We start from the raw sequence: 12456 nt of genomic DNA, 5'->3' as shown, positions 1-12456 counted from the left end.
ATATGTATTTGTGATTTATTTCTATTTAAAAATCTCAAGTCTTCCCTTACTTATCAGCTGCTGTATGTCCTGCAGGAAATGTTTTTAGCCTGACACAGTATGGGAATTTGCTGCTGATCTAAACAGTTCCTGTCTCGGACAGAGGTGGCAGCAGAGAGCACTGTCTGGCTGGAAAGAACATTTTCTGCAGGACAAACAGCAGCTGATAAGTTCTGGAAGACTTGACATTTTTAAATAGAAGTAAATTACAAATCTATGAACCTTTCTGAAACCAGTTGATTTGAAAGAAAAATATTTTCTCTGGATAACCCCTTTAGGCCATGTTCACATGGCATAAGACACTGTCCGCTCTGTGACTGGCCGGGTCACAGAACGGCCAGTGTCAGAGAATATCATCTTGGCTGGTACTGCAGTACCGGCCAGATGATCTTCACTTCTGCTGAATTTGGATGTGGGCGTCCCCCCTTCACACAATGGTCTGTTGTGTGAACTGACAGGTTATCTGCAGCCGCTACTCAATGAATAGTGGCCACAGAAAACTGACATGTCCGGCCGGTGTGTATACTATGTACACTCTGTACTATGTATACACTCCGGCCGGGATTCCCTCTAGCTGCAGTATATTTTAAATTCAGTATTAGTTGTGGCCGTTGTTGAAAATCGGCAACAACGCCCATAGTTAATAATGAACTTACGTTGTGTGAACATGGCCTTAATCTGCAAAAACAAATCTATCTGCCAGATTACAGATATACAGTGGTGCCTTGGATTACGAGTAGAGATGAGCGAACCGGGTTCGGGTTCGGGTCCATCCGAACCCGAACAATCGGTATTTGATTAGCGGTGGCTGCTGAACTTGGATAAAGCTCTAAGGTTGTCTGGAAAACATGGATACAGCCAATGACTATATCCATGTTTTCCACATAGCCTTAGGGCTTTATCCAACTTCAGCAGCCACCGCTAATCAAATGCCGAAAGTTCGGGTTAGGATCGACTCAAGCATGCTCGAGGTTCGCTCATCTCTAATTACGAGAATAATCCGTTCTGGGACAGCGCTTGTAATCCAAATCCACTCAAAACCAAAGCAAATTTTCCCTTAAGAAATCATAGAAATGCAGACGATTGGTTCCACACCCCAAAAATAATGATTTATTATTCTAAAAAACATGTAGAACAGATAAAACAAACATTCAGAAACAGAAGATTGTATGATATTATAAGTTACTGTACAGTAATGGAGAGGATGGGAAACACAAGGACTGACAGAGACTGCAGGGAGCATGAAGGAATGAGTAGGGCAGATGTGGGCACAGTATAGCAGCACTCTCTGTCCGGGGAGAGAGGGGTTACAGCTATGGCGAGATTACCTCCACAGTACTGTCCCCTGATGCAAGCCCCAGCCTGAAGTGGATCTGCCATGATTTGGAGGGTGATGGAGACTTCCTGGGTCAGAGTACAGTGCTGTAGACCCCGCTATGCAGCCATGCCCCTCCTCCACTCCCCCTCCCACCCAGTACAGGGAGCTCTTAAACCAAAACAATGCTCTTAAACCAAGGTAAACCAAACCACTGTAGTTATAATTTATAATCTATAGATATATAATGTATATGTATATATATAGTTCTCCTACCTGCTGACCTGATCAGACTAATCTTGCAGAGAACCTGCTCTCTGTATAAAGAATGAATCAGTAGGAACATCTAGTATATTGAGCTTTGTATGTTTCCCCTTTATCTTCCTCCCTGTCAGCGTGGCTGCATTAACATGTCATAAAGAAGGAGGAGATAGTGTGAAATAACGAGACAATAAAAGTGCAATTTCTCTATTCCATTACACCCAGCAAGTAAACAGATAAGGGTTGCGGTATCCTGTTATATAAAGGATGTTGACTGTAAGCCTATCTAATATTTGTACGATTCCATGGATGTGTTGTGTACCAACAGTGACCAATGTATACTGAGATATTACACCATTTGTTTGACTGCAAATGCAAAAGTCGTGTAGAACAAAGATGCCAACACCTGCGGAATTCATTAGATTATCACTGGGGCTTAAAAGTGTACAGGGAGCTGATGAAACCTTCATTGCTGAGCACCATCAGACAGCAGTGTATACCGGCAGTGGTCACACACCTATGCCTCCAGGACATTGTCAATGGCAGGGATAGGGAACCTTGGCTCTCCAGCTGTTGCAAAACTACAATTCCCATCATGCCTGGACAGCCAAAGCTTTAGCTTTGGCTGTCCAGGCATGATGGGAGTTGTAGTTTTGCATCAGCTGGAGAGCCAAGGTTCCCTACCCCTGATCTATGGAAACAGCAGTAATATGCCCCCTATAGTCAGCCAGTTATGATGCATGTATTATGGCTTCTATGCCATACTACTCTATGATGAATATTTACTCCCTTATCATTATCAGGCATAATCATAGTTGTCAATTGATGTTACATCTGTCTCCCCATGTAATGGAAGCCACAATGTTCTGCCAGATTCCTCATATGACAGATTACATATCTGTGCCAAAGGATGCCACTGACAATGAGGTCTTTCTGAGTTCCTTTGAGTTCTCTTCTGTATGTGGCGGAATGTGCTGAACAGTCAAAGAACAATCACTTACTTGATACATTTAAACAAGGGACGGCCTGGGAATAAAATCCAGGCCTGGCTGACAATAGATAACAACTCGCTGTGTATTGGGGTATATACTAGAGATAAGTGAATCGGGTTCGGGTTCGAGTCGATCCGAACCCGAACGTTCGGTATTTGATTAGCTGTGGCTGCTGAACTTGGATAAAGCTCTGGTTGTCTGGAAAACATGGATACAGCCAATGACTATATCCATGTTTTCCACATAGCCTTAGGGCTTTATTCAAGGTCAGCAGCCACCGCTAATCAAATGCTGAAAGTTCGGGTTCGAATCTACTCGAGCATGCTCGAGGTTCGCTCCTCTCTAGTATATACACATACACATTTACTATTCACAGGTATACTTAGACCAAGGCTCTTTTCACACCACATTTTGCGGTGTCCAGCAGGGGTATATGTCTGGCGATAACACCTGTACAGCTATGATGAATGCCTCTTTGTGGCAGCTATCATACATAGACGCCTATGTGGTATACTTTTTTTTACTGTATCCTCTCTTTGGAATAGCATAAGGCCAGATTCACACACAAACTAGATCCGCAGCAAATTTCACGCTGCAAATTCGCAGCAAAATCCACTGCCTATCCCTTGCCTGTTATTTTTAATGAGAATACATACTCGCTGTGGCATTGACATCCCGCTGCGAGTATGTAAGTGACGGCCCCCTAACCCCCCCGCTGGCCAGGGCACACTTTACCTGCTCCACACTCTGGCCTGGGGTTCCCAGCATCTGGGGCAGCACACTGATTGGCTGAGCAGGACGTCCAGCCAGGAGCCCCTGAAGCAAGCCGGAACATCGAGCTGGTAAAGTATGTACCAGCCGGCGGACATTTATCACCCTGCGTACCCTGACATATGCAATGGAAAAGGGGTACATTCACGTACATTGTTTAGCAATCCGTGGTGTCGCCGGGCTGTCGATGATTATGTGAAGGGATTTTACACTGTCAGCCAGATGGTAATTTGAGGCTTATAACCAACAAAAGTCTAAGAGCAAAGTAAGAACATTTTGTACGGATGATACCTTAATTCTCCATCTATATTATTGACATTAGATTCTTTTACACAAAATACCCAATGTAATATACCCATGAAATCCATTATGAAACCAGCATAAAATGCGCAGCATTAAGGGCAGAGTTTATACAGAGATGATTACTGGTTACACGGTGTGGATTTCCTTGCGTACGCCGTGGCCCAGGGTGCTGAGGTGCTATATAGCAGGTGGGCTTGGTGTTTTGCTGAAACACTTGTCATGGTAGCCAGGAGTGGTGATACCCATCCCCAGACACACAGACACTTGTAAGGGTAGCACAAGGTAAGGGTACAGGTACAGGTGCGGTGGTAAAAATCAGCACACGCATCATGGCGTCCAGGCCACCTAATCTCCGGATTGGTTCCCTGAACGTTAAGGGTCTCCATGACCCCGGCAAAAGATCAATCCTCAAAAACTTTCTCAGGAAATTTAAGTTACATGTTGTGTTCTTACAGGAGACACATCTATTAGAGTCCAATCGGATCTCGCTGACTAATGCTTCCTTTCCATTTGCCTACCACAGTTTTTCCCCAAATTCGAAATCTAGCGGTTCCAGCATACTGATCTCCAAGGACTTACCGTGGGAACACATGGCTACGCAGACTGACGAGGAAGGTAGGATGGTCCTCTTGAAGGGCCGCATCGCCACGCACCTTTTCACATTCGCCTCTCTCTATATACCTACCACGGGTCAGGGTCAGGCCATCGCCTCGATGCTTGAGACAATGGACGATTTTGCAGAGGGTACTCTGGTATTAGGGGGGGACTTTAATGTAGTACTAGACCCCACCATGGACTCATCTACTGGCTCCTCCCACCTGAGCGCGGCCTCACTACGCCGAATTGGGGACACTCTGCATGAGCACAGACTGGTTGACGCTTGGCGACTTACTCATCCGACGGAGAAAGACTATACGTTCTATTCTCCTGCGCACAATGTATATTCCAGGTTGGATTATATCTTCTTACGCCACCGGGACCTGTCTCTGCTCGTGAGAGTGGAAATTGATAGTATAACTTTTTCAGATCACGCCCTTGTGGTGGTCAACCTAGACTTTCCTTGCCTACAACGCCCCCAATGGCAGTGGACGCTCAATGCATCACTCCTTCAGGATCTGGTAATACGGAAGGATGTGGAAACCACGCTCCTGGATTACTTTCAGACTAATTCCACTCCGGAGGTGGGCCCGCTCTCGGTGTGGGAGGCCCACAAATGTGTGGTGCGAGGGGTGTTGGTGCGCCACGGGGCACGTCTTAAGAAAGAGAGATCACAAAAAACTCTAAGACTACTTGATCAACTTAGGGACGCGGAGACCGCGCACAAGGTGTCCCCGACACCGGTGCACACCTCTGCACTCCTGCAGAAAAGGGATGAATTGAGGTCCCATCTCTTGCATAACACCAAGGCAACACTGGTGAAATGCAAAAGATACTACTATGAACATGGTAACAAACCGGGCAGGGCGCTGGCTAGGGCCCTACGGGTACAGCAAGCTCGCTCATACATACCTATGATCAGGTCCACTCAGAACAGACCGCTCAATCTCCCGGTGGAGATCGCCGGGGCGTTCCGCGAATATTATGCCGATCTGTATTCAATAGATTCCTCCAACCCTGCTACTCTCAGTGAAGGCTTTCGCGGGCGCATACGGCGGTACCTATCGGAAGCGGGCATGCCGAGGGTGGAGGACTCCGTATTGGGGGACCTGGAAAGGCCCATATCAGCAGGCGAGCTGGCTACAGCAATTTCAGACTCACAAACTGGTAAAGCCCCAGGACCAGACGGGTTCTCGTTGCTCTACTATAAATTATTTCAGAAGCAACTTGCCCCTCACTTCCTGGCCGCCTTTAACTCTGCCTCCACCACCGGGGAGCTGCCCCTGGACACCACACGAGCCCAAATAGCTGTTATACCGAAAGAGGGTAAGGATACCTCATATTGCAGTAATTACCGTCCCATCTCATTGTTGAATGTGGACCTTAAGTTGTTCTCCAAAATCCTCGCTACAAGACTGTCTCCCCTGCTGGAGAGGACCATTCACCCTGACCAAGTGGGCTTCATGCCAGGACGAGAGGCCAGGGACAACACATTGCGGGCCATTGACCTGATTCACAAAGCAAAAACTCTGGGTTTACCTTTAATGCTCCTATCAACTGATGCTGAGAAAGCTTTTGATAGGGTCAATTGGCCCTTTATGATGGAAACGCTCCGGTTCTTGGGCATGGGTCCTGTCTTTATGAACTGGATCTCTGCTCTGTATAGAACACCAAGAGCCAGGGTTAGGGTGAATGGTCTTCTCTCGGAGGACTTTGCCATAAAAAACGGTACGAGACAGGGCTGCCCCCTGTCCCCTCTAATCTTTATCCTTACTCTGGAACCACTACTGTGTAAGGTTAGAGCTAATATGGATGTGGGAGGAGTCCCGGTGCGAGACACGGTTCACAAAGTCGCTGCCTACGCAGACGATTTGTTATTTTTTATTGCTAACCCAATTGTCTCCCTCCCGTCCTTGATGGGGGAATTGGAGGAGTTCTCACGCCTCTCTAATTTTAAAATCAACTTCTCTAAGTCAGAGGCTCTTAGTTCAGGGCTCCCAAGCGGCCTGGTGTCGTCGCTCCGGGACTCCTTCCGCTTCAGGTGGGCTGCCACGTCCATTAAATACTTGGGCATCTCCCTGCCAGCAGATCTTGGCAAACTATATACATTGAACTTTCCTCCATTACTGCAACGAATACAATCACAATGTGCTGTGTGGTCCAGGGGCTACTTCTCCTGGTTCGGCAGATGTTCGATCTTCAAAATGACGATTCTTCCCAAACTACTTTATTCCTTTCAGTGTGTCCCCTGCCGGATTCCTCCATCCTTCTTTCAATCACTAACTTCCCTACAAATTAAGTTCATTTGGAATGATAAACCGTCTCGACTAAAACGCTCGATTTTGTGTCGCCCTAAACGTGCTGGGGGAGTGGGCCTGCCTGACATTCGTACTTATCACAATGCAGCGCTCCTGACCAGGGCTATGGATTGGTGCCGCCACGCAGAGGTGAAACCTTGGGTAGGAGTGGAACAATCTTTCACTAAGATCCCCCTGAACTGCCTCCCCTGGCTGCACCCATCTACCCTGCCGGGACTACGCTCACATCCTACTATCGGCCCCACACTGGTGGCCTGTGCCAGCTCGAACAGCCGATCCTATGTGCTGCCTCATAGATCCCAATGCTGCCCGATACTGGGAAATCCTGACTTCCCTTCCAGCCTAGGGGATCCGGTTTTCCGTTCTTGGATTAAAGCTGACAAGTTCCGAGTGGAGACGTTCCGCTCTGGCGCGGATTGGCTCTCCCGGTCAGCATTGGACAGCATGGTGGAACCCACCCCCCTAGGCCCCTGGCGTGTCGCACAGGTGCGCCACTTCCTCCGCTCACTGCCTTCTCCTACCGCATACAGCGAATCTAGGTCCTGCTTTGAAGCATTATGCTTAGAGCCCGGTAGATTGAGACACTCCCTCTCTCTCACGTACGCTGCCCTGATGTCACCCCCTGATCAGCCTACCCCGGATTACATGCTTAGGTGGGAAACAGACCTGAATCTTACTTTGTCCTCACGCCAAAGGGAGAAAGTGTTCTCCCTCGCTCACAAGTCGTCCATTTGCTCTGGCGTTCAGGAAACTGGATATAAGATTCTGACCCGGTGGTACAGGGTTCCTACAAAACTGCACGCGATATGGCCCGAGGTGGACCCGTTGTGCTGGCGATGTGGTGTTGAAGAGGGGACACACCTACATATTTTCTGGTCCTGTCCACTCCTGACTCCCTTTTGGGATGCGGTGAAGAGGACCATTCTGCAAGTCACTAATACCTCGGTAACTCTCTCTCCTGCCCTGTTTCTTCTTCAGCACTGCTCACTCTCGACAGCAGTATACAAGAAGTCCCTACTTCGGTTTCTGGTGTTGGCTGCTAGAGCCTGCATTCCTCTATATTGGAAAAGAACGACGCATCCTCCTCTGTCCCTCTGGGTTGCTAAGGTTAATGACCTGCAGCGCATGGAGGACTTGACCTCCTCCATACACAACACAGGAGCCAAGTACACAAAAACTTGGTACGCTTGGCTAGTTTTCAAGGACACGCCTGAATACGCCTCTCTGTTAAATGTGATGCCGTAGGGTCGAGAACCCCGGCCTGGGCCTTATCCGACGGGTGTTTCGAACCTCTCAACCTGAGGACTTGTGACGCCATCGTGCTCTGGATACCCCCCCTCCCCCCCCTCCCCCCCCACCAACCTTACGTGGTACCTGCCCTCCCTCTTCTTCCTTACCCCTAACCCCCCTCCCCCCCCCCTTTTCTTTTTTTCTTTTTTCTTCTTTCTTTCCCTTTCCTCTCTTTTGCTGTGTTTTGTTTTGTTACGTTCTCCCTCTCTCCCCTCTTCCCCCCTTACTTCTCCCCGGGTTCATCCTGCCCATTTTGCTTATTCTACCTATCCCTCTACCTCTCTCTTATTTCTCTCGGTCCACTGGGGCCACCTGACCTTATTTTATTTTGTTTTCTATGTCAGTTACACCCTTTCCGGGTGCTGTTCTATGTTATGTTAAAAATGTAACTGGGTGGTGGGAGGGGGCGCGGCATGGCCCTTGCCTGTCCGGCCGACTATGAGTTCCTTGGTCTCTCACTCTTAGGTCTGTGTCCATTGTATTACCTTATGATCTGTATATTATGACCATTCTGTTTTATATCGGGAGGAGTGACGGGCATGTTGCCACGTCGCCTCCAGCTGTCCACAAAAATAAAGAATTTACAAAAAAAAAAAAAAAAAATCAGCACACAAGAAACACCTTTAATTGCAATACAGTATTCTACTTGGCAGGTACAGGTGATAGAAGTGCTTGGTGCTTGAGGTAGTGACTTGAAGTGACAGTGAGCAAAGATGTGCAGCTTGACTTGAGTAGGAAAGTATAGGGGCCTTGTCTAATGTAGCAATGTACTCTGCTGGGATTGTGTTGAAAGAGGTAATTGGTGTGCAGAAGAGAATACTTGTACTCACGGTTATGCCCGTCCTTCAGCAGGTGCCAGGATGGGTAGTACCAGTCCCAGGCCTTTACAACTGGGAGTACCAGACTCCTCTAGGTTTCCCAAAATAGCCATGTGTGATCAGTAAGATACTTCAGCTTAGGCTCTTTGTCTTGACTTAAGGTATTGCTGAGTCCCTTCGTCTAATCTTAACTCCCACTACACCCACTTCACCCTTACTCCACCACCACCCCCCACTTCTGTTAACGTTGGGAAAAAATTGGCCATAACAGCCTCTTTATTAAAGTGCTTCAAATAAACTAACAAACATTAAATAATAAATAACAATACCAATGCAGTTAACACATCATGTCTAGGGAGGTCTGGCAGAGCACCCCGCAGCAGCACCAGTATTACTAGCTATCCCCCAGCCGCACCGCGCCGACTCAGGGGCTGACAAATCTGTCACCTGGCACTGCACCACCTTCTCTCCACAATCCACCAAAACAAGCGGGGAGTATCATCCCTCTTATGGGTCTCCCTCAGAATCTCCACATTGACGTTCCCCTGCAAGACCTCCCTACCGCTGGCTGTCATGACAATGGAAGAAACTAAGGGTGCGTTTACACAGAAAGATTTATCTGACAGATTTTGGAAGCCAAAGCCAGGAATGGATTTGAAAAGAGGATAGACCCCAGTCTATCCTTTATGACCTGATCCCTGTTAATAGTCTGTTCCTGGTTTTGGCTTCAAAGATCTGTCAGATAAATCTGTCTGTGTAAACGCACCATAAAGCTCACACCCGCACACCAAATAACCAGCAATAGGGCGGTCGGGAGGGCTAGGTCCGGTAGGAACTGAAGCTCCACCTTCTCTTCCTCTTCTTATATCTCAGCGTCCGTTGGTAAGTGACTCACCTAGCAACTCCCGCACTTTTTCCTTTCAGCCCCTCACCCCCTCCCAACTGGCTCACACTTAACCCTTACTGCCCCACTTAACCCCTTATACTACACTCCCAGCTAACCTAGTCATGCTGGGCCTCCGCTAAGTCTGCGACCCCGCTCCATGCCCTTCCTTACTGCGCATCAGTCAATTGACTATGGAAACTGTCCTAAGAATCTTGCAGAAGGATCCTTAGCGTAGAGAAGGTTTTTCCTAGAAGATGGTTACCCCAACTGTGGGTTTAGCAGTGCATCTTGAGCAAAGTCTCTCTTACAGAGGAAATCTATAGCTGTGTCTTGTTCCTAACAAGGGCTCTGGCCCCTGGGCTAGGCCCAGATATGAACTGCAGCAGGAACCCCCTGGGTGTCTTGCTCTCTTCTCATGAACCAGACATAAGACTAAAAAGACCTCCCACCAGGAACTAACTACCCTTTTATAGGGGTGACCGGGTCTAAAATCTCATTGCTGGGGACAGTAGGAAGAGATGAGAGAGAAGAAGTGTAATAGGAAGAAAGCATGTGTGGTACCTGCACCTGTGATTGGATGTAACAATGAACAGAGAAACACATAGTTAACCCTTAGTCTTCAGCTGTGTTCTTACAGTACAGAAAGGGGAGAGTGAGACACCAAGTGGTGAAAGTGGTAAAGGCAGCTATCATCCCTGACACCTGACAAAGTTACCTTTACCCAGGTGACATAAGACTAAGTGGACTACCCATACCAGGACACAACATAAACGCTAGGTATGAACATTTCCTAAAGGGGTTTTCTGAGAATTAACATAGATGACACATTGATTACTTATACCATCAGTGGCGGATTATAATGTGGGCGGTTTGGACGGCCGCCCGGGGCCCGAGGCTCCGGGGGGGCCCATGCCGCCACCGCCGCCCACATTATTGGTATGAAGGATGCTACACAGCAGCACATCACTTTCGGAGCCCAGCTTCAGCAGCAGCGGCGGTACTGACAGAGAGCGCCATTGGCTCCCTCCCTGTCAGTCAATCTTGTGGCCGCACTTCCTGCGGTCACAAGAAGCCACACTCTCCCTCTGGCGCCCGACGTCACCGGAGCATCGGCGCAAGGGTAAGGGGAGTGCAGCCTCTTGTGACCACTGCAGTGCGGCCACAAGAGGGAAGAGAAGAGGAACGCGTGGACCCAGGTGAGTATAATTGTTTTGCTTTTTTTATGTTATATGGGGGGAGGGGAGCACAGCAAGGGGGCTATATACTATTGGGGAGAGGGCGTAGCAAGGGGGCTATATACTTTTGGGGGAGAGCACAGCAAGGGGGCTATATACTATTGGGGGGAGAGCACAGGGGGGGCTATATACTGTTGGGGGGAGCACAGGGGGGCTATATACTATTGGGGAGATCACAGGGGGTCTATATACTATTAGGGAGAGCACAGGGGGGCTATATACTATTGGGGAGATCACAAGGGGGCTATATACTGTTGGGGAGAGCACAGGGGGGCTATATACTGTTGGGGGGAGCACAGGGGGGCTATATACTATTGGGGAGAGCACAGGGGGGCTATATACTATTGGGGAGATCACAGAGGGTCTATATACTATTGGGGGAGAGCACAGGGGGGCTTTATACTATTGGGTAGATCACAGGGGGGCTATATACTATTGGGGGAGAGCACAGGGGGGCTATATACTATTGGGGAGAGCACAGGGGGGCTATATACTATTGGGGAGAGCACAGGGGGGCTATTTACTATTGGGGAGATCACAGGGGGACTATATACTATTGGGGAGAGCACAGGGGGGCTATATACTGTTGGGGGGAGCACAGGGGGGCTATATACTATTGGGGAGATCACAGAGGGTCTATATACTATTGGGGGAGAGCACAGGGGGGCTTTATACTATTGGGTAGATCACAGGGGGGCTATATACTATTGGGGGAGAGCACAGGGGGGCTATATACTATTGGGGGAGAGCACAGGGGGGCTATATACTATTGGGGAGATCACAGGGGGGCATATACTATTGGGGGGAGAGCACAGGGGGACTATATACTATTGGGGAGAGCACAGGGGGGCTATATACTGTTGGGGGGAGCACAGGGGGGTTATATACTATTGGGGAGAGCACAGTAAGGGGGCTATATACTATTGGGTGAGAGCACAGGGGGTCTATATACTACTGTTAGAGAGCACAGTGGGGCTACATACTATTGGGGAGAGGGCGTAGCAAGGGGGCTATATACTTTTGGGGGAGAGCACAGCAAGGGGGCTATATACTATTGGGGGGAGAGCACAGGGGGGCTATATACTGTTGGGGGGAGCACAGGGGGGCTATATACTATTGGGGAGATCACAGGAGGTCTATATACTATTAGGGAGAGCACAGAGGGGCTATATACTATTGGGGAGATCACAAGGGGGCTATATACTATTGGGGAGAGCACAGGGGGGCTATATACTGTTGGGGGGAGCACAGGGGGGCTATATACTATTGGGGAGAGCACAGGGGGGCTATATACTATTGGGGAGATCACAGAGGGTCTATATACTATTGGGGGAGAGCACAGGGGGGCTTTATACTATTGGGTAGATAACAGGGGGGCTATATACTATTGGGGGGAGAGCACAGGGAGGCTATATACTATTGGAGAGAGCACAGGGGGGGCTATATACTATTGAGGAGATCACAGGGGGGCTATATACTATTGGGGAGAGCACAGGGGGGCATATACTATTGGGGGGAGAGCACAGGGGGCCATATACTATTGGGGAGAGCACAGGGGGACTATATACTATTGGGGGAGAGCACAGTAAGGGGGCTATATACTATTGGGTGAGAGCACAGGGGGTCTATAT

At 48.7% G+C, this 12456-nt stretch overlaps 1 protein-coding gene across 2 annotated transcripts in view; it reads right to left on the bottom strand.

Annotated features, from left to right (window-relative positions):
- Positions 1-1688, bottom strand: part of MFSD13A (major facilitator superfamily domain containing 13A) — a 36874-nt gene extending 35186 nt beyond the window's left edge. Inside the window, exon 1 of one of the 2 annotated variants that reach the window (XM_069980200.1) lies at positions 1631-1688. The gene's annotated coding sequence lies outside the window, so the exon portion shown is untranslated. The remainder of the gene's footprint in view (positions 1-1630) is intronic. The other variant, XM_069980201.1, reaches the window with a different exon arrangement.
- Between the last annotated feature and the right edge of the window lie 10768 nt (positions 1689-12456).

This window comes from Dendropsophus ebraccatus, chromosome 8 (assembly GCF_027789765.1).
Source record: "Dendropsophus ebraccatus isolate aDenEbr1 chromosome 8, aDenEbr1.pat, whole genome shotgun sequence".
Lineage (NCBI taxonomy): Eukaryota > Metazoa > Chordata > Amphibia > Anura > Hylidae > Dendropsophus > Dendropsophus ebraccatus.
Note: the sequence above shows the minus strand (reverse complement) of the source record. Positions and strands in the feature narration are given on the sequence as shown.